Source organism: Herpailurus yagouaroundi, unplaced genomic scaffold, assembly GCF_014898765.1.
Source record: "Herpailurus yagouaroundi ecotype Mexico unplaced genomic scaffold, PumYag 192, whole genome shotgun sequence".
NCBI lineage: Eukaryota > Metazoa > Chordata > Mammalia > Carnivora > Felidae > Herpailurus > Herpailurus yagouaroundi.
This window is the reverse complement of record NW_024412423.1, coordinates 8720176-8744035: the sequence shown is the minus strand read 5'-3', so window position 1 is coordinate 8744035 and position 23860 is coordinate 8720176. Positions and strand designations below refer to the sequence as shown.

The following is a 23860-nucleotide window of genomic DNA, read 5'->3' as shown; positions in this document are numbered from 1 at the left end:
AATGAAATGAAATGAAATGAAATGAAATGAAATGAAATGAAATGAAACGAAAATGAGCAGAGTGGTACAGGAGTTCAAGGTAAAGATGAAGGACAGTGTAAGAAATAAGGGTGCAGAGGTGGACAAAGGCCAGATTATGAGAATCAGGGTGAGCTATGTAATTGGGATTTTATTCTTTCAGTTTGGTTATGGGTGGTTCCTGAAGAATTGTAAATACTAGAAGGACTTGATCAGTGTGCCTTTTAAGAAAGATCACTCTAGCAAGCATGATGAGAAGGGGTTGGGAGAGGACCATACTAACATGGAGGAAATCAGTAATAAAATATAGTGTAGCTCAGTCAAAAGATGGTGATGGATTTTAGGTCATAGAGAGGTAATGAGAATTATAAGAGATATCAAGAAAATAAAACAGTTAAGATTTAAATATTATTCCATGTGACTGTCAACAGAGGAAGAAGGGTCAGGGATGACTATTATGTCTCTCATTTGAGCTTAGTATGACTTGGCTTTGGCAAAAGAAGAGCCACTAAACCTCACTGGTGCACAAGAAGACACAATTGTTTCCTGTTCATGCCATTGCTGCTGTTTCTACACTAGCCAAGCACAACTGGGCTTGACTCTACACTACACGTTGGGTCCAAGTCTGCTCCACCTCTCATCCTCGTTGGACCAACATATACCTGAAGCATCATCTTCTTATCAGAAAAGGCAGAAAGTCATAAGGAAATCCAGCCAACAGCCTTTAAACCTTAAATTGTGTCATAAATACCACCACTGTCCTGGTGAAAGCAAGTCATATGGAAATGAATGGGAAGTGTACCCACCATGAAGCCATGGCAAGGGTGTGTACATATTATAACAATCCAGGGCAGTGGGCAACAGAGACTAATAATTCAATTTACCACAAGCCCACTGTGGATGGTGGAGGTATTCTTAAAATAAGGAATTATAAAACAGAGAGCACAATATGGACATAGAAAAAGAGAATTTGGGTTACTGAAATGCTTCCAGCACTTAAAATCACTGGTGTTTAGTAGGTAGTATGGTATATAAATAGAGCTGTCAGGAGAATTATAACTGGGTTGGGAACACAAATGAGAAGCTCTCAGCATTGATATTCAAAAGGCACTGTGGGTCAAATAATGAAGAAACTCTAGGGGAAAGAATCCCAACATTTAAGGCTTGAGAAGCAGCAGAAGACTCATAAAGGAAAATGAGATAAATGGTAGAGATATAAAACCAAAGGAGAGAGTAATTTTATGTGCTAAAAGGTACAGAGGGGTCCAGAGAGGAAAGGACTCAGAATTCTTAACTCGATTTAGAATTTAAAAGAACATTAATGGCCTTTACCAGAACCATTTCAAAAACATGGTAAAGTTAGAATCCAAAGGCATCTTGAAAAAGATGACTGTTATCTTTCCGGTTGTTCCAGCATGATCTCCCATCCTTACCCCTATCATTCACATCCCTTCCTCTTTAACATAAAAGCAACTCTGTCTCTTAAACATGTGCTGTGTCAATGCAATTCTCTGTATCCCTGCTCAGGCCACTACAATAACTACCACATCCTACAAGAGCTTCCTGGCAGCTCTTCTGCCTCCATAATCCATTTCCACATCACAGACACACCAATCCTTAAGAGGAAAAAAAATCAGATAATTGTAGTATACTGACAAGTACAATATAGAGGGTTAAAATAGGTCTTAGTCACTTTCTGTGGCAAAAACCTACTTTAACCCTCTATATTGTACTTGTCAGTATCTTATCTTTTTATGTATTTTCTATTTCCAAACATTACTGCAGATATATTGCCCTATGTATAAGTCACATCCATATTTTGCAAACATGGAACTGGACCTCAAAAGATGTTAGTAACTATTTGTTGAATAAATGCATATTATTGTCGATTAACTGAAGCGAGATGAAGAATAAACAGGATAAAACTCGGAAGGTAAAAAATAAATTCTACACCATGATCAAAAAAAAGGAGAGAAGATGCACTACTGTTGCAGACTATAAGTCTCGAGTTCTCTCTTGTCCAGCAAGAGAACAGATGCAGAATTGAATACAAGAAAGGCTAATGTCCAGGAGGAGATAAGAGCCCCAAACAGGGGTTTCATCTCCGTATTTATTGAGCTCACAAGACATTACCCACATAGTGAATGTGAAGAAAACAAGATCTTACACACATGAACATGGAGAAAAACATCAGGTAGTAATCATTAACTTGTGTGTGTAAGAAGCAAAGGGTCTGGGGGTGGGGGGTGGGCAAGTGGAGTTTGTGATCAAGGTACATTGGTGTTCAGATGGAAAGTAATTTTACTCGTGATCCCATTACAATATCTCTTTAGCTAGCCTCGGCGCTTTCACCCCGTGGTGGCAGCTTTCCACCCTAAGCTTTTTTCTAACCCATTTATGTAAGTAGAACCTATTTCCCTACACACTACTTGAACAGCATGGATCTTATTAATTTGTTTGTATATTCACTTACGGATGTATATATGTATTTTCCTGCAGTGACTAAGGCATTGTTAAATACTGACAGGAGTGGAAGTTAGGAATGTAAAAAAAAAAAAAAAAAAAAAAAAGCAGAAATCAGAGGAAATAATGGAGAACAGGGACTGAGAAAGGAAGTCTGGAAGAGAGTATGTTTCAGATTGGGAGTGGAGTTACTAGCCACGGAACAAAAAAGAGACCCTTTTTTCTACCTAAATTAGCAAAAGGTATGGATAATCAATGCTTGTTTGTTTTTTTTTCTTTCTTCCTCAAAACTACTATACCTACCATTGTATAAGCTACTCTCCTCATTTGGTATTTCATGCAGATTTTCCTCTCTCTTTAGAGATTCTGATACAGCATTACTTTTACTGGCCCTGCAAGTACTCTTTTTAAGCAAGTGTTTATATAACCACTAGTTTATTTTTTTTTATTGACAATAGGATTTTTTTTAATTTTTCATTATTGTAAATCAAATTGCTATATGTGTATGTGTATGAAATAAACATATACATCTTTGTTCAGGTCTTTGAATATTTCCATGGTAAAAATTCCTAGAGTTACTATATTTGAAGAGTTTAATCTTATGAAATATATTACAAAATTGGCTTCTATAACTTTTTCTACCACCTACTCTACTTCCTTCATGAACAATAAAAATCATGCACTCAAGATTTTTACAGTTTGATAGGTACTGAAGCTTCTTTTAAGGTAAATTTATTTGATTTCCAGTATACTTGAAGTGTTTGTACATGTATTCTCCATTTAGATTTCTTTTTGTGAGTTGTTTGCTCATGTCAGCTATCTAATTTCTTATTGGGATTTTTTTTTTTAATTCATGAGTTCTGGTAGCTCCTTATGTATTTACATGATATTTAAGGTTAGCATAAATAAATTACATTTCATAGATTCTAACAAATCATGGGAACATGTATTGTTATATACAATAATCAGTAATGTATACAATATGTATATTATATATGGCAGGAAAAATTCCTGCATATAGCATTATGATATAATATTAATTTTAAAATTCATCCCATCTTAGGGATATTAAGTGATGTAAAAAAAAAAAATAGGGCACTGTTATAGTATGCAGATTAATTATCTTCAAAGATGCCCATACCCTTATTCCTAGAAAACATGAATATATTTTTCTCTGGAAGAAAAGACTTGGATGTTGATTCATTTTTGAGAGAGAGACAGAGAGACAGAGAGTGAGTGGGGGAGGGGCAGAGAGAGGGAGAAACACAATCCAAAGCAGGCTTCAGTCTCTGAACTATCAGTACAGAGCCTGATGCAAGGCTCGAACTCATGAGCCGTGAAATCACGACTTGAGCCAAAGTGGGATGCCCAAGTGACTGAACCACGCAGGTGCCCTGGAAAAAAAAGGACTTTGCACATGCAATTAAGATTACTGAATTTAAGACACAGAGATATCTTAGATTATCCAAGTGGACAAATTGCATGAGCCATTAAAAAACAAAGAACTTTCTCTGTCTGAGAATAAATGATATGTGGCAGGAAGGGATGTGAGAAAGATTCCAAGAGGGAGAAACAGTAGATGTGCCGTCACCAGCACATAGACCCATGTACCATGAAGGGAGGGAGAGATCTCTAGGAGTCAAGGGCAGCTCCCAGCTGACAGACACAAGGAGATGAGATCAATGCCCTTCAAGTGCATTCAACATTTTCTGCCAACAACCTGAGTGACCCTGGAAACTTCTAGATGAGAGCCCAGGATGATTAGTGCCTTGATTTTGGACTTGTAAGACCCAGATCAGAAACAATAGCTATGCCCACCAGACTTCTAACTTATAGAACTATGAGAAAATAAACATATATTATTTGAAGCTACCAAGTTTGTACTAATCTGTGACAGCAGCATTGAAAACTAATACAATTATAAAACAAAATTAGGTATATGAATTCAAGAAGACAGTTGAATTCTAAAATCTAGCATTCCCCAGATTTAGAACAATGTAATTTTATGAAACTAGAGATGAGAGAGAACGAACACTATATTAAAGCAAATGAAAGAAAACTTCTGGAGTTTTTAAATCCAAACATAATATTGTCAATTGTAAAGTTTTAATTTATAGTCTAGAACTACACCGGAAACTTCAAACTTGTGTATTCTTGAAATTTCTTCATTTTTTTGGTTTGCTTTTCACCATTTTGAAAATTATCCAGGGGTCTCTGTAAAATATGCCTTGCAGCTGACTGCATATTTCTGACAATCTAAACTAGTAAGTGAAAGGCTGTGTATTTTTACTTCAACAGATGAAAAACAGGAGCAAAGTAGAAATAAACATTTCTGATACAAAATTCTAAGGACACAATTAAAACAACCAGCCACTATTATAAATTTCTTTTCCAGGTTATAATTTTTAAGATGTAGGAAAATTATTCTGAGATTGTAAGCCAAATAAACAAGTGCTCATAAAAATATGAATATGTGAGCATGTAACTTGATTAACAGACCCAGGGAGTGATAAAATTTTCCAAATATCACTGCATCTTACTGTTTAATAACTACATTACTCAATTGAAGAAGTTGCAAAACATTTTTTTCTTCTATTTATCACCATAGTCTTAACTTGATATTATAATTTTATTTATTTTTTCTTTTTTAAATGTTTATTTACTCTATTTTTTAGAGAGAGAGAGAGCGCACAGTCCAAGGGAGGGGCAGAGAGAGAGGGAGAGAAAAGAGAGAATCCAAGCAGATTCCATGCTTCAGCACAGAGCCTGATACAGGGCTTGAACCCAAGAACCTCAAGATCATGACCTTGAGTCAGAGTCAGATGACTTAACTCCCTGAGCCACCCAGACACCCCACTATTATTTTAAATATGTGCTGGCTATGCCACTGTATCTCATATTTGACAGTGACCTAAAGACATAGTGTGGTTATGAGAAGTACGTTCAGTATGCCTGAACCAATCATTCAAATGATTATCAAAGGTCCAAATTGACAAAAGACAAGAACATAGCCCATCAATATGGGATTACTTTGAAAAAGAAGGTCCACACACAAAAGGATAACAATTCTACACTAGAAAATGGGGTAGGGATGGTATTAATAGTCTCCAGTTTGATTATTATTCTAAGGACCTACAGTATACTGAACTGTACATTTGTTGCATGAGCTTTGCATTTTATTTCCACTCTTGCGGTGTACTTTTCTCTCAAGGTAGTTCAGGAAAGTATACCAGGGCAGGGAGTGATGAAGTCTTGCCTTTCCCGCCCCCCCCCCCCCGCCCCTTAAACTGAAGGATGTGACGAGGCATCTTTGACAAATACAGTTGGTAATTACAAAATTACATCCGGCAAGTTCAGTCTTCACAGAAGTACTAACAGATTAAGGAGTTCAGAGGTCCTTTCGAGTAATTTATTTAACACAGAAGTCATACTGACTGGAGATAATCTGAAATTATCTTGTAACCAAAATATAAGATTATCGGAATGCAAACACACTGAGGGAAATTTCTTCCAGCCAAAAGATTTGCCAAAATATTTGAATACAAATATTTCTGTGGTAATGACACTTAGAGCAAAGCAAATGGGAAAATTGTTTTCACAACACAAAACTATATAATCTTAAATTAATGTAATTATAATTATTTCCTTCTTAGATAATTTATTTATTCATTATTTTATCTTTGGCACTTAAACAGAGTACCCGGCACAGAATGGATGATTGACACATGACTGCTGAATGAATGAATGAATGAATGAATGAATGAATGAATTGTTCTAGCCCTCCCTGTATTTAGGGAAATACATTTTATAAGCAATAGCAGGAGCAGAAAATACCAAGTGGGACAGGCCTTCCACACTATTGACCTTCTGGATCCACGCAGAAAATGAGCTAGAGTGGAGGAGAAAAAGGATAAAGGAAAGATGACCAACGAAGTGTTAGATGGCAAAGTCACAGAGTATCTGTTGGAAGTCAGAGATCTGTTTCTATTTTTTTCTCTGCCACTTATTGTTGGATGATCTTGGGTAAGTAATTTAGCTCCTCAAGATTTATTGTCCTCATATGTAAATGGTGATAAAATCATTCAATTTATTAGACTGTCATGAGGATTAAATATGGTAATATCACCATTGTCTTGCACTGTGACTAGCATAGAAGGTCAGAATAAATGGCGGTTATTATTATTATGAGTATGTTGAGCTAAAGTAGCAAAAATAGTTTTTAGCTTGGTTACTTTAAAATGAATATTTAAGGAGCTGTGTTTCATTTCTTTCCCTTGTTAAGTGGAATTCTTTCATTAACTTCTCTTGGATCCTCACTGATTTGCATTATGTCTCACTAATACAAGATGAAACCAACCATCACTGATTGCATTATGATTAACTTCCCTAGTTTGTCATTTTCAAACAGTGAAGGATGACATGGCAATGATATCCCTTAATTAGTTAAACATTTCTCATTTATAAACCGGAAAGGATATTACATCTCAATGAATTTAAATGTGTTTTGACCCAAAGAAGCTAATTCTCCTGTTCGTGGATGTGGGCTGTTTAACACTGCAGTTAGTCAGGGGTTATCAGGTCAGGGAGAATTAGCACTTTCCTCAAAGGCGGAGCAAGCAGTTCTATGAAAGGCTATGTCTGTCTCTGTTGTCTGAATTACTTAGTCAATGGCAAAGAAAAAGATAAGAGTATAATTCTGGGTAACAATATCACCAAGGTAAAAATACCTAAATTATGCTTTGAGCCTTCACTCTATTTCCCTCCTATTTTACTCCCCAAGAGTAAAAGAATGAATAGAATTCCAACATTCTACTATTGAAAAGGTTTGATTTATATTCGCCTAAATCTGTTTCCTAGAACATGTGCCTTACAGCAAGTTTTGTATCTGGAGTCACATGACTCCAAATACTGAACAAAATATTTTATCTAAAGAAACCTGAACTAGGGGCACCTGGTTGGTTTAGTTGGTTAAGTGTCTGTCTTTTGATTTCAGCTCAGGTTGTGATGCCAGGGTCATGGGATCAAGACCCACTTCGGGCTCCGCACTAGTTGAGGAGTCTGCTTAAGATATTCTCTCTCTCTCTCTCTCTCTCTCTCTCTCTCTCTCTCTCCCCCTCTTCTGCTCATTCTCTCTTTCTCTCTCTCTCAAATAAATAAATAAATAAATAAATAAATAAATAAATAAAATTTAAAAACCTAAACCACTTCACTCATTCTTACTCATTAGATGTGTTTTATCATCTACCAATATACGCATATGTGTGTATATAAATCTATAATGATACATGTATATTATATCACATATATGATATGTATATATCATATATATCACATATATCATATATATTACATATTATGTATTACCTGTATACAAATATAGATATAAAACTTGCATATATCTCTAATGTAGAAGAAGGTCAAAGAAGTGTGGGTTTGCAGAGAGGAGTCAGTCCATATAGATACATATTTTCCACCTAAATATGATGACACAGTCCCAGACTCAAAAGTCAAGAGCCAATTCATTAAGAGAAAATAAACTAGTTTGGAAGAGAACAGTTAAAAATGAATACATATACTATCAAAATAAAGAATGGTTTTCCTTTTACATAAACTGCGTACCAAAGTGGTGGAATACATTTAAATAAAAGAGCTCTGTGACTAGTTAGAAGCATCAATTCAAACACATTGGCACAGCCTCAGTGTAAAGCTGAACTCTGTAACAATTTGTCAGGTTTTGATATGATGTTTTCAGAATCTTTCTATTTGTAACTTTCATTTGCTGCAGTTAATTTCCAGATATAAATAGATAAAACTAAAAGGAATAACAGAGTGTGATGCTGTTTGACTCTTTTCTATAAGAAGTCTGCATTGTTTCCTGAATATTTTTTGTCCACAGAAATATAACACTGAGATATTAAAAGCCTATTGATTCAAATGCCTTATGTGATAGTATTCCAATGAGAGTACAATGAAAATTGGAAGTCAGAAATCTTAATTTTTAATTGTGAATTACGATTGTCTACCATAGGCCAAGCCATCTTGGGATAAATGTACTATAATAAATGATAACATTTAATGAGGGAAGAAATGCAATTGGTGTTACATTCTTTTTTTAATTTTTTAAGTCTATTTATTTTGAGAGTCAGAGACAACACAAGTGGGGGAAGGGCAGAAAGAGAGAGAGACAGACAGACAGAATCCCAAGCAGGCTCTGTGCTGCTCACGCAGAGCCTAACATGGGACTCGAACTCATGAAACTGTGAGATCATGACGTGAGCCGAAACCAAGAGTCAGATGCTTAACCCACTGAGCCACCCAGATGCCCCAGTGCTACATTTAAAAGCTAAAGCATACACTAAACTTATATGAAAATGGATACATAATCTAAGCCTCAAGGTCTCGGACATGATATGCTATGGTCCTTTTCATGGATCATGTATCTGTTCCCACTGAATACAAAAGCTCAGATATTTGTTTAACCAGTCTAGCAGGATTCTGATTTGGGCATTAAGGGTGTCATTATAATTAGGGCTTTGTCAAGTTAGACCTACTGAAGAATGCATTAGACTGATTTTATGAATTTATTCAGCAAGTTGGCTGCACTGTGTTTGTGTTTAGCCTCTGGCCTCCATTTTATAGAGACTGAAACTTCTTTATTTTTTCCATCACAAAATCAAAATCCTAAAAAGAATATTATGTTCCTCACTGTAAGTTCATCTCCTTAGCACAGAAATATATTTCCTGCAGCTTTTGACTAGATTGATATCAGAAATTCCAATACAGCACTACCATTTAATAAGGATTTATTACAGGATTTAATATTGAATTAAGGTGTGATTTATCTAAAATTTATTGAGAAAGTTATAACGAGTTGGAAGACAAATGTTAGGACCTCAGAGATAAATTGTAATACACAGACTTAATTTTGAGGATTATATGCGATATTACTTTGATATATGCTGTAGGAAAGAAGTCTTCTAAAACATATATAAAAGTTGGGCGCCTGGGTGTCTCAGTCAGCTAAGCGTCCAGTTTTGGCTCAGGTCATGATCTCATGGCTTGTGGGTTCCAGCCCCACATCCGGCTCTGTGCCAGAGCCTACTTCCGATACTGTGTCTCCCTCTCTCTCTCTCTCTGCCCCTCTCCTGCTCATGCTCTGTCTCTCAAAAATAAAGAAAAAATGTTAAATAAAAAAAAAATTTAAAGATCTAGAAGAGATTTTACCTATCAGGACAATGAGGGCTGCCTACATCCCCTCATTTATTCTTTGCAGCGAAGAGTGTACTCCCTGTTTATTTGTAATTTCTAAATTATCCCTGATTTTCAGTAATAATTTAATCACAGCCACAGAAATTAATTATTAGAGAATCATTATAAAGAGAATTTGGGAAGAGACTAATATATTTAAAAGGTCTTAACTATTAATTAGGTATTTGAGGCTTTTCTAATGGATCGTCTCGTCTGCACAAACATGAACAATACCAATTGTCAAGTTACCACAACGCTTCCTACAAAGAGAGTGGGGACTACGCAACAGTATTAGTCATATCCCACAAAAACTGATAAATAGCCTGACATAAATGTAAATTCTTTTGTCTTTTCTTCGAATGCCTCATAAAATTGGAGAGATTCTTCTTATAGTTAAAGGGTATTAAATGGCCAGTTTCTCTGGGCACCTGGGTGGCTCAGTGGGTTAAGTGCTTGACTTCGGTTCAGGTCATGATTTCAAGGCTCATGAGTTCAAGCCCCGTGTTGGGCTCTGTGCTGACAGCTCAGAGCCTGGAGCCTGCTTCGGGTTCTGTGTCTCCCTCTCCCTATGCCTCTCTCCTGCTCACTCTCGATCTCTATCAAAGCAAATAAACGTTAAAAAAGATTTCTCAACCTTCATACTACATTCAACACTGGGTAGACATGCTCAAATCCTCTCAAATCCTCCAGTGAGCCACTCCCAATATATTCTGCTTCCAATTCCTCATCACCCAAGAATGGCCTTAGCAGGACATTTTTTTTTTTTTTTTTTTTTTGGTGTTGCAGCTGCTCCTTGCTAAGGTCTGTCTCTTACTCAGCAGTCTCTATCTTTAGTCCCATACTGTGAGAATAGGTTTAAATTTCATTACACTTTGTGAAAAAAGACCACTTCTGCATTACTCTCCTCAAAAAACCCCTCGTATTTCACAATTGTTCCCTCACCTTTTTCTTCTCTAAGTGTATCTTTCTTCAGCTTTCTTAAGGAAATGATTTTATAGCAGCAATCGACATAAATACTCTCTTCCTAGCCGCACTAACACATTGTCTCAAAAATGGTGGACACCCAACCCTTCAGCTGCACAGTGGGACTATTGGCTTTCTCTCCTCTGAAAATTTTAGCGAGCACCAGCTGTATTACATTTGGGGAATAGTTCTATGTCCTCACCTACAAGATGGTGAAAATCTAGAGCTTACAGTTTCTTGGCTTAGCCTGAGTCTGACAGAGAGAAGGTCTTTCTTTTTTCCAGGGTCATTGTGCCCAACTAGCCAGGAAGGAAATACATGCTTTTTATGCCTTTAATAGCCTCACAAGGAGATAGGGGAAATATCAAGAAGAAAACAACAAGAATTACTGGAGAGAAATGTCAATGAAATCGAGGAAGAGATTACAACTTCTTAATTAGAAAAATCCCTAATACATTTAACATTTGCAGAATTGTTTCATAATTTTTTACACCCAGAGGTGTATTTTCCCCATTTTTACAAAGGGATACAATGCAATAGGAGAACACTGGTTCATGTTCAATCATTATGAACATCTTTCTTCCAAGTGTGAAAATATGTCCTTGGCAAACATAATTGTGGAACTCTTTTCACATTTTATGCAGAATGTTCAGCTTTGAATTTAAGTACTTCCTTCTTTCTGGCACTAAAAGATGTTCCAGGCGTGTCTTGTCTATCTCTTGCCCCAGTCTTACAAGCAGCAATTTTCCAAAAGGTCCTGGAACCTTTTATTGGAAAAGGTATTAGAAAGCCAGGCTGGGGATCTAATTGTGCTCATTAATACTGGGGTATTGTTGCTTCCAGAAATTCATATGTGTATACTAACTCATGTATATGCGTGTATCTATAAAGGTTTCTGTGTGTCACCATTAGTATATACATATTGTTGACTTCATACTGATGTTTCTAACTGTATTCCCTTACCACATAGATCATTCTAATTCCCTCCACGTTTTATCTCTTACCTTCTAGTCCAAGAGTGAGAAACCTGGCTCCATTCTTCATCAAACATTTACTTAATTGTTTAACTCCATTATACATATAAAATTATACCTAAACTGTTTAGGCATACCCCCACGGGGAAGCTTTATCAGCGAGGATACGGGTTTATGTGTAGGTTTGTTTGCCTTTCATCTTACAGACTGCACTCATTTCCAAAGTTGCTTAGATCAGCACCTTTTCTACCATATCCCTTAGGGAGGTTGTTTTATATATTTGTAACACAGAGTTTCTTGTTGGTGTCCTCTCCTGGGATCCCCTGACCTCCTAAGGGATTTTTAAAATATTTTTTTTCATTTTATTTTATTTGAGAGAGATAGAGGATGGAGGACCAGAGAAAAAGAGGGAGGGTGAGAGCGAATCCCCAGCAGGCTCTGTGCTCAGTGTGGAGCCCAACCTGGGGCTCGATTCCACCATCCTGGGATCATGACCTGAGCCGAAATCAAGAGTTGGACACTCAACCAAGTGAGCCACTCAGGCACCCCTCTCCTAAAGGACTTTTTTCTAATTTACATCCATTAAGGTTCACTCTTTATACTATAAAGTTCTATGGGTTTTGACAAATGCATAATGTCATGTATCCATCATTACAGTATCACACAAAATAATTTCACACCCTGAAAAATCCTCTGAGCATCACCCATTCAACATTCTCTCCAAGTCTCTGGTAATCACAGATCATTTAAATATATCTATTTGCCTTGTCTGGAATGTCATATAATTTTAATTATATAATATATAGCCTTTACAGATAGAGCTATTTCACTTATAAGCTGTGATTTTATATTAATCTGTGTACCTAAGATGAATATTTTTTTTTATGTCTGCACAGATGATGTTTTGATTCTCTACTGATGTTCACATGTGAGAGATGGCCTGGCAGGAGCTAAACCAGCTAAAGTTGGTATCTGGTAGTATTCCTAAGAGCTGATCTAAACTAGTAGGCTATCTCTGGGAACCTTTACAGGAGATGGATGGAAGGAGAGTAAGTGAAAGAAAGGGAAATGGAAAGAGAGGGACACAGAGAGACTGAATAAACTTAAATATTAAAAGCAAGAGGAGCTGTATAATCCAACTACCGCAGCTCTCAGCAGTGTGCGTAAAATGTTTTATTGTTCTGTTAGTGCAAACACAGAAATATTCCCTGGTCTAACAGTGTGCTTACATGCCTGTATCTTTAATTAAAAAGCTACCAATGAGCTGTGGCAGAACAATCATTTCAACTGTATTGCCATCTGTGACTAAAATATATTAACACTGTGTAGGGGGAAAATGGAGAGAGGGTGGAAAGAGACTGCCAGAGGGGTCTGAACTTTTCTACATGTAAAAATGGGGTCTTCCCAGAAAGGGTGATCTCCATTACCTGTCTAGCCATATATGCTTAAAAAACATGCATGGAGCCTCGTCATTAGTATCACTTCATAACAATCTTTAAAAGTTCATGTTTGGGGCGCCTGGGTGGTTCCGTCGGTTAAACGTCTGACTTTAGCTCAGGTCATGATCTCACAGCTTGTGAGTTCGAGCCCCGCATCAGACTCTGTGCTCACAGCTCAGAGCCTGGAGCCTGCTTCAGATTCTGTGTCCCTCTCTCGGTCTGCCCCTCCCCTTCTCATACTCTCTATCTCAAGAATAAATACACATTAAAAAATAAATAAATAAATAAATAGATAAATAAATAAATAAATAGTTCATGTTTGAAGATAGTAGACATTTTTGTCTATTCCTGAACATCATACAAAAACAATGAAGAGAATGAGAAATACAAAATTAACTTTATTTTGATACGATTAATAATTTTTTTTTTAAATCACAAAGAAGGAAATAGGTGTTATAGTTACACAAAGTCACTGAGTATTGAGTAGGGGTAGGACGAGTGGGAGCAGAGAGACAAATCTGTGGTTTCAGATCACAGAAAAGGCCAGAGAGTACTTTTCTTAAAGGTGAAGTGCATACTCTGAGGAGTAAAATGAACTTCCCTGAAAGAAGAGAATGTACCAGTTGGCCACAGGGCATTTTCTACAATGAATTTTGTTCTAAGAGACAAAGACGAGAAATTCTCCAGAAATGCCATACTTGCAGGAAGCATTCTCTCTCTAAGGCACTGAGGGAGAAGAGAAACTTTTCACTGTTTAAGTTCCCACAGGTCTCTTAATTTCACTGGTGAGACAGTGAAAATTAAAGGAGCTCACGCAAAAGTAGGTTGTGAAGAAAATTCCTTCAAGACCAACACATGACCTCGATTCCTCCTACATATAAACCACAGGCCAAAAATTGAGACAAAATTATGCTCCATCACAAAAGAGAAATTAAAAAAAGAAAGTACATGCCATATTAAGATGTCTATAAAAATAACACAAGAAAACTGGACAGAAAAACCAACCAACCAAACAAAACAGCAGGATATATTGATGAGAAAATGCAGTCAAGAAATAGGTAAAATCCTAGATCAAATATTTCACCATGAAAATTATTAAAAAGTAACTTACTGCATTAGTCACCTATATGATGAATTAAAAAAAAATCTATGAAGAAAATGACATATGAGCTAAGAAAGCCTAGAATGAAGTAGAAAAAAAATTATTAGAGGGGCACCTGGGTGGCTCAGTCAGTTAAGCGTCTGACTTCAGCTCAGGTCATGATCTCACAGTTTGTGAATTCGAGCCCCACGTTGGGCTCTGTGCTGACAGCTTGGAACCTGGAGCCTGTTTCAGATTCTGTGTCTCCCTCTCTCTCTGCCCCAGCCCTGCTTGCACCCTGCCTCTCTCCCTCTATCAAAAATAAACAAACATTGGGGCGCCTGGGTGGCACAGTCGGTTAAGCGTCCGACTTCAGCCAGGTCACGATCTCGCGGTCCGGGAGTTCGAGCCCCGCGTCGGGCTCTGGGCTGATGGCTCAGAGCCTGGAGCCTGTTTCCGATTCTGTGTCTCCCTCTCTCTCTGCCCCTCGCCCGTTCATGCTCTGTCTCTCTCTGTCCCAAAAATAAATAAACGTTGGAAAAAAAATTTAAAAAAAAAATAAACAAACATTAAAAGAAAAAAATGAAAGAAAAAAATATTAAAGGGAAAATTAAAAGAATACAAAGAAAATGAATATTCCTCAAAAAGCAGTAAGACACATAGGGAACGTATTTAGGAAAGTGAATAAAATTATGTAAAAATGAAATATTAAGAACAAAAGATGAAAACAGACAACTTTCGAATGCCTGCATGAGTTGTTGTGCAGATCCTGTCCCCAGTGAAACATAGCTGGTGAAAATTATTTAAAAACAAACAAACAACCATTTAATCTCAGGAAACTGTCCTAAGGACACGCAGAAAATTAAGAAACATTTACTGAGAACATCTATTAAATCTCTGTAAGAACAGTATGATTCTGTGGCACTTGGGCCAGGGCATTTTAGGCCCTGCCCCATGTCAGCATGACAAGTTTCGCTGTGTTGCGTGGGGCCAAGAAGATGAAGCCCTCTCTCTTCCCAGCTCCCAGTCAAGGTCTGAGGTCTATCCCCAGAATGAGAAGATCACCAGCATTTCTCAGCCTTCCTCCCAGCTCTGTGTTGTAAAGGCTTAATTCCAAGAAAGAACAGTTGAGAGTTTGGAGGTTCCCTCCTACACCCAGCCTCCATTCATAGAGAAAAGGCATCCCAAGAATGCTGAGTACCCCAGCTGGGTCACAGGGCAGAGGTTCCAAGCTTGGAAAGGGAAGCCAGAAGGAGCAGAGGCCCCTGCCACACTCAATGCTTTGCTCATAAAGCAGATGTCTGTTCTAGAGAAGCAGGTGGTCGTTCATTGTTCCTGCCTCTAGTTCTGAAATAGTGAGCCAGAAACTATGCATGGGGAGACTGGCAGGCCATGAAAACAGAGGACTCCAAAGCTTTCCTCAATGAAACCCATTTAAGTGTCCACAAGGAAAATTTTGCTGAGATTTTCATGGGTGTTGTCTCTGCTTTTGTCTTTTTTTAAATAAATTCTTTAGAATATGGGGAAACCCAAGCCTAAGGGAACTTGCATATATGCATATAGTGGGTGAGTGGGTAGGTACAAAAGAATTTAGGCTTTCCATATTTATGAATCTCTTCTGTTTTGTCCCCCTCCTTGTTTTTATATATTTTTTGTTTCCTTTCCCTTATGTTCATCTGTTTTTTCTCTTAAAGTCCTCATATCAATGAAGTCATATGATTTTTGTCTTTCTCTGACTAATTTAACTTAGCATAATACCTTCCAGTTCAGTCCATATAGTTGCAAATGGCAAGATTTCATTCTTTTTGATTGCTGAGTAATACTCCATTATATATATATATATATATATATATATATATATATATATATATACACCCCACATCTTCTATATCCATTCATCCATCGATGGACGTTTGGGCTCTTTCCATACTTTGGCTATTGTCAATAGTGCTAATATTGGATGTAAATTTTAAAAAATTAAAAAAAAAATAAAATTAAAAAAAATTTAGGCTTATCCCAACTTTTGGCTCAATCATATTTAACAAATAACTTCCATTCTCCAGATCATCTCCGGGATCAAGAGGACTATTAGAAGCTCCTGCCAGCATGTCTACATTCCAGATGGAAGGAATAAATAAAAAGGTGAAAGGCAAGGAGGCCCTGTGAGTTAATTCCTTTAAGGCAAGCATCATAATTACATTTTATTAACAAGTATTCGGTAATATGGCCATACTATGCCACATAAGAGCAAGGAAAGTAATATATATTTCACTGGGTGCGTGTCAACATTTTTTATGAAATCCTCAAGTGAGTCAAACCCAGAAATGTGAGAAAGATGAAAGTTCGATTCAATAAAAATACTCTTGTATATGGCAAGTACCACTGAGTAAAGTCAGAGACAAACAACAACCTTAGAAAGTATAGTTCAACCCATAATCCAGACATGGAGTAAATTCAGGTATATAGAGAGAGCACTTCAAAAATAACATTAAAGGGGCATGTGATTCCATTTTTTAAGTTTGCAAATTATATCAACAGTTGACAGAAAAATATGAAGACTTGGTTTTTAAACTTAAGAGCATGATAGGGGTGCCTGGGTGGCTCAGTTGGTTAAGCGTCCAACTTCAGCTCAAGTCATGATTTCATGGCTTGTGCGTTCAAGCCCCGCATCGAGCTCTGTGCTGACAGCTCAGAGCCTGGAGCCTGTTTCGGATTCTGTGTCTCCCTCTCTCTGCCCCTCCCCTTCTCATGCTCTCTCTCTCTCTCAAAAATAAACAAACATAAAAAAAAATTAAACTTAAGAGCATGATTGAATTAACTTTAAAGAAAATCGAAGTGCAAATGTAAAGTATCCTAAAGTACCATCTTCCACTTATAAAACTGTCCATAATAAAAAGAGATTGATTTTTTTTTTAAAGTAGATTGTCAAAGAAGATATACAAATGGCCAGCAGGAACATGAAAAGATGCTTAACATCACAAATTATCAGGATACTGAAAATCAAAACCACAAGGAAGTATCAGTGCATATCTACTAGAATGAGTATCATCAAAAAGACAAGAAATGGGGCACCTGGGTGGCTCAGTCGGTTAAGCTTCTGACTTCAGCTCAGGTCATGGTCTCACAGTTCATGAGTTCAGGCCCCGTGTCAGGCTCTGTGCTGACAGCTCGGAACCTGGAGCCTGCTTTGGATTCTGTGTCTCCCGGGGCACCTGGGTGGCGCAGTCGATTAAGCGTCCGGCTTCAGCCAGGTCACGATCTCGCGGTCCGGGAGTTCGAGCCCCACATCAGGCTCTGGGCTGATGGCTCAGAGCCTGGAGCCTGTTTCCGATTCTGTGTCTCCCTCTCTCTCTGCCCCTCCTCCGTTCATGCTCTGTCTCTCTCTGTCCCAAAAATAAATAAACGTTGGATTCTGTGTCTCCCTCTCTATGCCCCTCCCCCACTGGTGCGCATGCGTGCACGCGCACGCTCTCTCTCTCTCTCAAAAATAAATAAATAAACATTGTAAAAACAGACAAGAAATAATAAGTGTTCATGAGGATGTGGAGAAAAGAAAACCCTCATGCACTGTTGATGGGAATGTAAATTGGTACAGGCACTGAGGAAAACAGTATGGAGTTTCCTCAAAAAATTAAAAATAGAACACCCTATGCTCCAGTAATTCCACTTCTGCAAATTTATCTTCAAGAAATAAAGTCACTATCTTGAAAAGATAAATGTACTCCCAAGTTCACTGCAGCCAAGACATGAAAACCTAAGTGTCTATAAACAGATGAATGAATAAGAAAATGTGGTACATATATACAAGGAGTGTCATTCATCCATAAAAGAGAAGAAACTCCTGCCATTTGTGACAACCTGGATGGAGACAGAGAGAATTAAGACAGAGAAAGACAAATACTGTGTGGTCACACTTACATGTGGAATCATTAAAACAAAACAAAACAATTTGTAAGTATGGAGAATATAATGGTGGTTGTGGGGCAGGGTGAAGAATGAATGAAGGGGGTCAAAGGCACAAACTTCCAGTTATAAGTAAATCCCTGGGATATAATGCACAGCATGGTAGCTATCGCTAAGAAATACTGTATCATATATTTGAAAGTTGTTAAAAGGGTAGATCTTCAAAGTTCTCATAACCAGATAACAAAATGTTTTATCAAGTGCAGTGACAGATTTTTAAAATATTTTTAAAGTTTATTTACTTACTTGAGAGAGACAGAGACAGCGTGAGCAGGGAAGGAACAGAGAGAGAGAGAGAGGGAGAGAGAATCCCAAGCAGGCTCTACGATGCCCATGCAGAGCCCAATGTAGGGCTGGAACCCATGAAACCGTGAGATCGTGACCTGAGCCGAAACCAAGAGTCTGACGCTTAACCAACTGAGTCAGCCAGGCACCCACTACAGTGATGGATTTTAACTAAATGTGTTGGGGTGATCATTTCAGGCCTTCAGGCTCACACAGGACTACATCACTGCCTCTCCTCGGTCTCCAGCTGGCTTACTGCAGATCTTGGCACTTCTCAGCCTCCATAAACATATCAGCCAATTCCTTATAATAAATCATACTTGTATCTCTATACATACATATATGCCGGTTCTGTTTCCCTAGAGGATCCTAATACAATTTCCTTTTGAAAAATAAAATGTTTTTAAACGATCAAGCCCATTTTAGTTAGACTAGTGGACTTTATTCTGTAGAATATTAACAGGATGCTAGTAATTCTAGTAGATCCTCAAAGAGATTATGTTTCAGAGGCCTGAATCCTTCTGACAGTCACCATAAATTTGATATTTTTCTCTGCCTGGTGAAAAAAATGCAAAGCTAAAATCTGCATTTATTCTCTAAAGAAAGAATTTACACAAGTTGCAATAAATGCAATATGGAATGCTACAGAATTCTTAGAATAAAATTCTGCTCACATGTTATGGCCTGTTGCTATTTTACAGCTTTCCTAAAAATTAAACAAACAACGGTGACGGAAACAGCAAATGAAGAATCATTTGCCCACTGAACACACCTTTAACAGAGTCATGAGTTCTGACTGGATGTTGGCACCACCCATAATTAATTCCTCACAAATGGTATAAAACAGATTAGAATTTTCTTCTTCTTTTATTATCACAACATGTGTCTACCCCTGACAAATCTTGAGGGTAGGACTCAGATATGCAAAATCCCATTAAGCAGAAAGCTGAGTAAGATGTGAGTATCATTTAAAATGATTAGGATAAAGAAAAATAGGGACTTCTTGAAAAACTCCCTTTGCCAGATTTTTATCTCCCAGCATTCTGAAAGTCTTATCAAAAGCTAATTAATTAATTAGAAACTGAAAAAGAGAAGGAAGTTTTCTCGATCCAGGAAAGTGTTCTAACAAGATAGCTGTATTCTCTTTATTACAGAATAGTTTATGCAACTAATTCTTTAATACTTATCTTTTATTAAGGGACAAAATATGCAATTGGAGATTGGTGGATTTTGAGAGGTGACAAGAAGTTGAGGATTAGTGGCAAGTGTAAATACACCTGTGAAATTCTCATATCTCATCTACATTAAATGACAGATTATTTCTCAAGACTACATAGTCCACATGGGCTTTAGGAAAAGTGGCTTTCTATTAGTGATTCAGAGATTCCGGCTCCTCTGTATAGGGTTCTCCTGTTTTCAAGATAAAGCTTCCAGTGTTGCCACAGGAAAAGGGAAGACTACAGAGGATCATATGGAAGAGCCTGCCCAGGAAGTGAATCAAGTTAATTTGTTCACATTCACTTGGCCGGAACTCAGTCATCCTGGCACATCTAACTGCAAAGGAGGCAGGGACATGTAATTGAGAGGGAATAGGCTGAATGTTGGTAGTAGTCAACTGCAAGCATTGAGGCAACACAACCAGAATTGGTGGCCCTAAAGCAGAGAAGTAGAATGCTTTGGATGCCATGAGAGTTGGACGAAGAAGCTGAGACATCTGGGCTAAATAGTGAAGTGGAGAAAGAAAAACTTCAAAAGTTGACCATAGAGAAACTTTTCATTAAGACCTGTTTTTAGAAAGCCTTAGTGAAATTACAAAGGTAATGTACAAATCATGTCTATTCCCATGGGGCACTTAGGTGACTCAGTCAGTTAAGCAACCAACTCTTGATTTTGGCTCGGGTCATGATCTCATGGTTTATGGGATCCAACCCCACATTAGGCTCTGCACTGACAGCGTGGAGTCTCCTTAAGATTCTCTTTCTCACTCTGCCCCACCCCATTCATGTACCCACTCTCTCTTACAATAAATAAATCAACATTAAAAAAAATCATGTCTAATTCCAGCATGATGCACCTATCAAGGCATGATATAGCACACTCTACATGCAAACATGGGCTCTCACCAACTTGAAGATCCTCTTAAAGTGTGTTTTCATATTTTCATTTAAATATGAAAAATTGCTGTTACTTGAAGTTAGGTAGGTAAGTTTTCCATGAGAAAAATCAGATGAAGTTTTGAAAAAAGGAGGTCACCTTGAGAAACCAGGAATGTTCTAGGAGAAAGAATTAAAATATTTTTCATTGAAGAAAAAGACACACACAAAAAAAAAAACTTAAGAGAATACAAGAGACAATATCTTCTCTCTGATTTTAGTATGGTAGATTTTTAAAAAATTAGTTCTTTGCTAGAAAGAAATCTCCAATGCTGCAGAAAGACATTGTTAACATCCTTTGAGTTTTTTTTCAAATGAACTTTATTTTCTCAATGGATGGATAAACTTTCTTGTTATTAAAAGATCTAAATTAGTTGGCTGGCTTTTAAAAATATTATTACCATAGGGGCTCCTGGGTGGTTCAGTTGATTTAGCATCCACTTTTGGCTTAGGTCATGATCTCATGGTTGGTGAGTTTGAGCCCTGTGTCAGGCTTTGTGCTGACAGTTCAGAGCCTGTAGCCTGTCTCTCTCTACCCCTCCCCCACTTGTGTGCATGCTCTCTCTCTCTCTCTCTCTGAAGAAAATAAACATTAAAACTTTTTTAATAAAATCAAAAAATATTATTACCATAAATATTCTAAGGAATATTCTTATTCTCATGATGCTAAACTGTGATTAGAGAGAGAAAATCAAGAGAAAAAAATGAAGAACATCTAATGATAATAATAAATAATTTAACAATGTGAAAAAAGGGCAATATTCTTTACACAGAGGAGGATGCTTCATAATTAAAAGTCCAACCACTGAGCTGATAGAGATTACATTTTTATGCAACCGCTTCTATCCTTTTATTTATTATAAATCATGAATACTAATGAGAGAACTTAAGCCTTTCTAAAACACCATAAAATGTAGTTGAGCTTGCTAATTAGATCTAAATTTTGGATAATCTTCACAACTTACATGGACAAATTTATTATATTTTCATTTTAAAGTAAAACATCAGATTTAATGGAGATATAACACGAAGATTTTGTTATAACGTAACTGATACTTTTAGAATAGGTTTGTGAAATACCCTGGCATTTATAAAGCCAAACACAGGTGAATTTTTAGTTCAGAACCGAGGCACAGGCAACACCAGGCCAGTGGGAAAGCAGGCTCTGCTCATGGTACATACCTACCTGAGAAGCAACAGAAATGTATCTCCCTGAATACTGCAAATCTCACCTTATCTCACTGGTGGCCCTAAAGCTACCAGTAAGTCTGATCATTTTTGAGGGGGAGACAGAAAAGGAACATAGCCTTCCTCCCAGGTCCCAGCAGCTCCTTAGCTCAAAAGAGGAAGTCTGGAATTAGACTTTTTGAAAGTTCTGGCTGAGATGATTTACAAGAAGCTTTATTCCAGTGGCTGGGTGTGTATTTTTTTTTTTTCAATATGTGAAGTTTATTGTCAAATTGGTTTCCATACATGGGTGTCTATTTTTATTTTTTTTTAATTTATTTTTAAGTTCATTTATTTTTGAGAGAAAGAAAGCACAAGCAGTGGAGGGGCGGAGAAGGAGAGAGAAAGAGAATTCCAAGCAGGCTCCACACTGTCAGTTCAGAGCCCAATGAGGAGATCGAACTCAGGAACCATATCAGGACCTGAGCCAAAACTAAGAGTCAGACGCTTAACTGACTGAGCCACCCAGGTGCCCCTGGGTGACTGTCTAAAACCCAACTTTGGGGAACCCGCAAGTGAAGAGTGGAAAGCAGTGATATCTGTGATACCTTTAAGAAAAGTCAACATTGTCCATTCCCCCTCCTGGTATTCCTGATCTCCCATTACTCACAAGATGCCAAGATGGTAATAAACAATGACTTAATTCTGTCTGTACACCAAGAACATAAGGAGCTTGAGGAGCAGAAAAGCTTCCACCTGGGAACTTGCCTGCTTCTTCAGGTGCAGCCTGTCTCAACAAAGTCACCTTCTACCACTGGTAAAGATGCTACCTCTTAGGGTACTCCAGCAAGGGAATCTAAGCCCCAAGTAGCCAAAAGAGAAAAATGGCAGTGTATCTCTAGGTACTCAGAAGCTTGCGGAGTAAATAAAATCAATCAGAACATGAAGTAAAGGTCTTAGATGATTTAGACAGCAACTTTAACAGTGGAAGATGCATTTAAGAAAATTCAGGTATATAATTATCACACAGGGAAAAACGCTTTTCTGGATCTTAGGAGAACATGTATTCCCAACTAAACACTACATTAAAGAATAGCAGAATAACTTGTGGGACAGCTTTAGATTGTCGAGTATGAAGCAGAAAACATTTCAGAGCAAACGGAAAAATACCGATTTAGTAAACAAGAGGGAAAAGATAAACAGTTGAGAGAATGAGGCCAGGAGATGCGGCATGTAAATACAGTAGTATGAGACGTCAAAGCTGGAGGAGAGTTAATATTGCATGAAAAAGTCTGAGGAGCTTCAAACTTAACAAGAAAAAATTTAAAAGCATACTAATCGAAATCAACAATGATAAGAAAAAAGTGAACAAGGACACCTGGCTAGCTCAGTCAGTAGAGCAACTGACTCTTGATTTCAGGGTCATGAGTCCAACCCCCATGTTGGGCACAGAGCCTACTTGAAAAAAAAAAAAGAAAAAAGAAAAAGAAAAGAAAAAAGTGAACAAAAAAAATCCATATAAAATAATATAGCAAACTCACAGAGATAAAGCCTATCAGTCATTACCCTAAAAGTGAAGCATCGAAGTTCTTTAATTAAAATACAAATATCATCATCGGGGCGCCTGGGTGGCTCAGTCGGTTTAAGCGTCCAACTTCAGCTCAGGTCATGGTCTCCCAGTTTGTGGGTTTGAGCCCCACGTTGGGCTCTATGCTGACATCTCGGAGCCTGGAACCTGCTTCAGATTCTTTGTCTCCTTCTCTCTCTGCCCCTCCCCCACTTGTGCTCTATCTCTCTCTATCAAAAATAAGTAAACATAAAAAAAAATTTTTTTTAAACTTTATAAAAAAATAAAATAAATAAAATAAAATACAAAGATCATCATGGAGTACCTGGGTGACTCAGTCATTTATTAGGCTGACTTGAGACTTCTGCTCAGGTCATGATCTTAGGGTGCAGAGCCTGGCTGGGATTCTCTCTCTCTCTCCCTCTTTCTCTGTCCCTCCCCCATTTGCATGCTCTCTTTCTCTCTCCCCGTCTCTCAAAATAAATAAATATTTAAAATAAAATAAAATAAAATAAAATAAAATAAAATAAAATAAAATA

General features: G+C 37.4%; 1 long non-coding RNA gene across 1 annotated transcript in view; it reads right to left on the bottom strand.

Annotated features, from left to right (window-relative positions):
* The window catches only part of LOC121010585 (uncharacterized), a 266333-nt gene that overhangs the window by 153183 nt on the left and 89290 nt on the right, over window positions 1–23860 (bottom strand). The window lies entirely within an intron of this gene.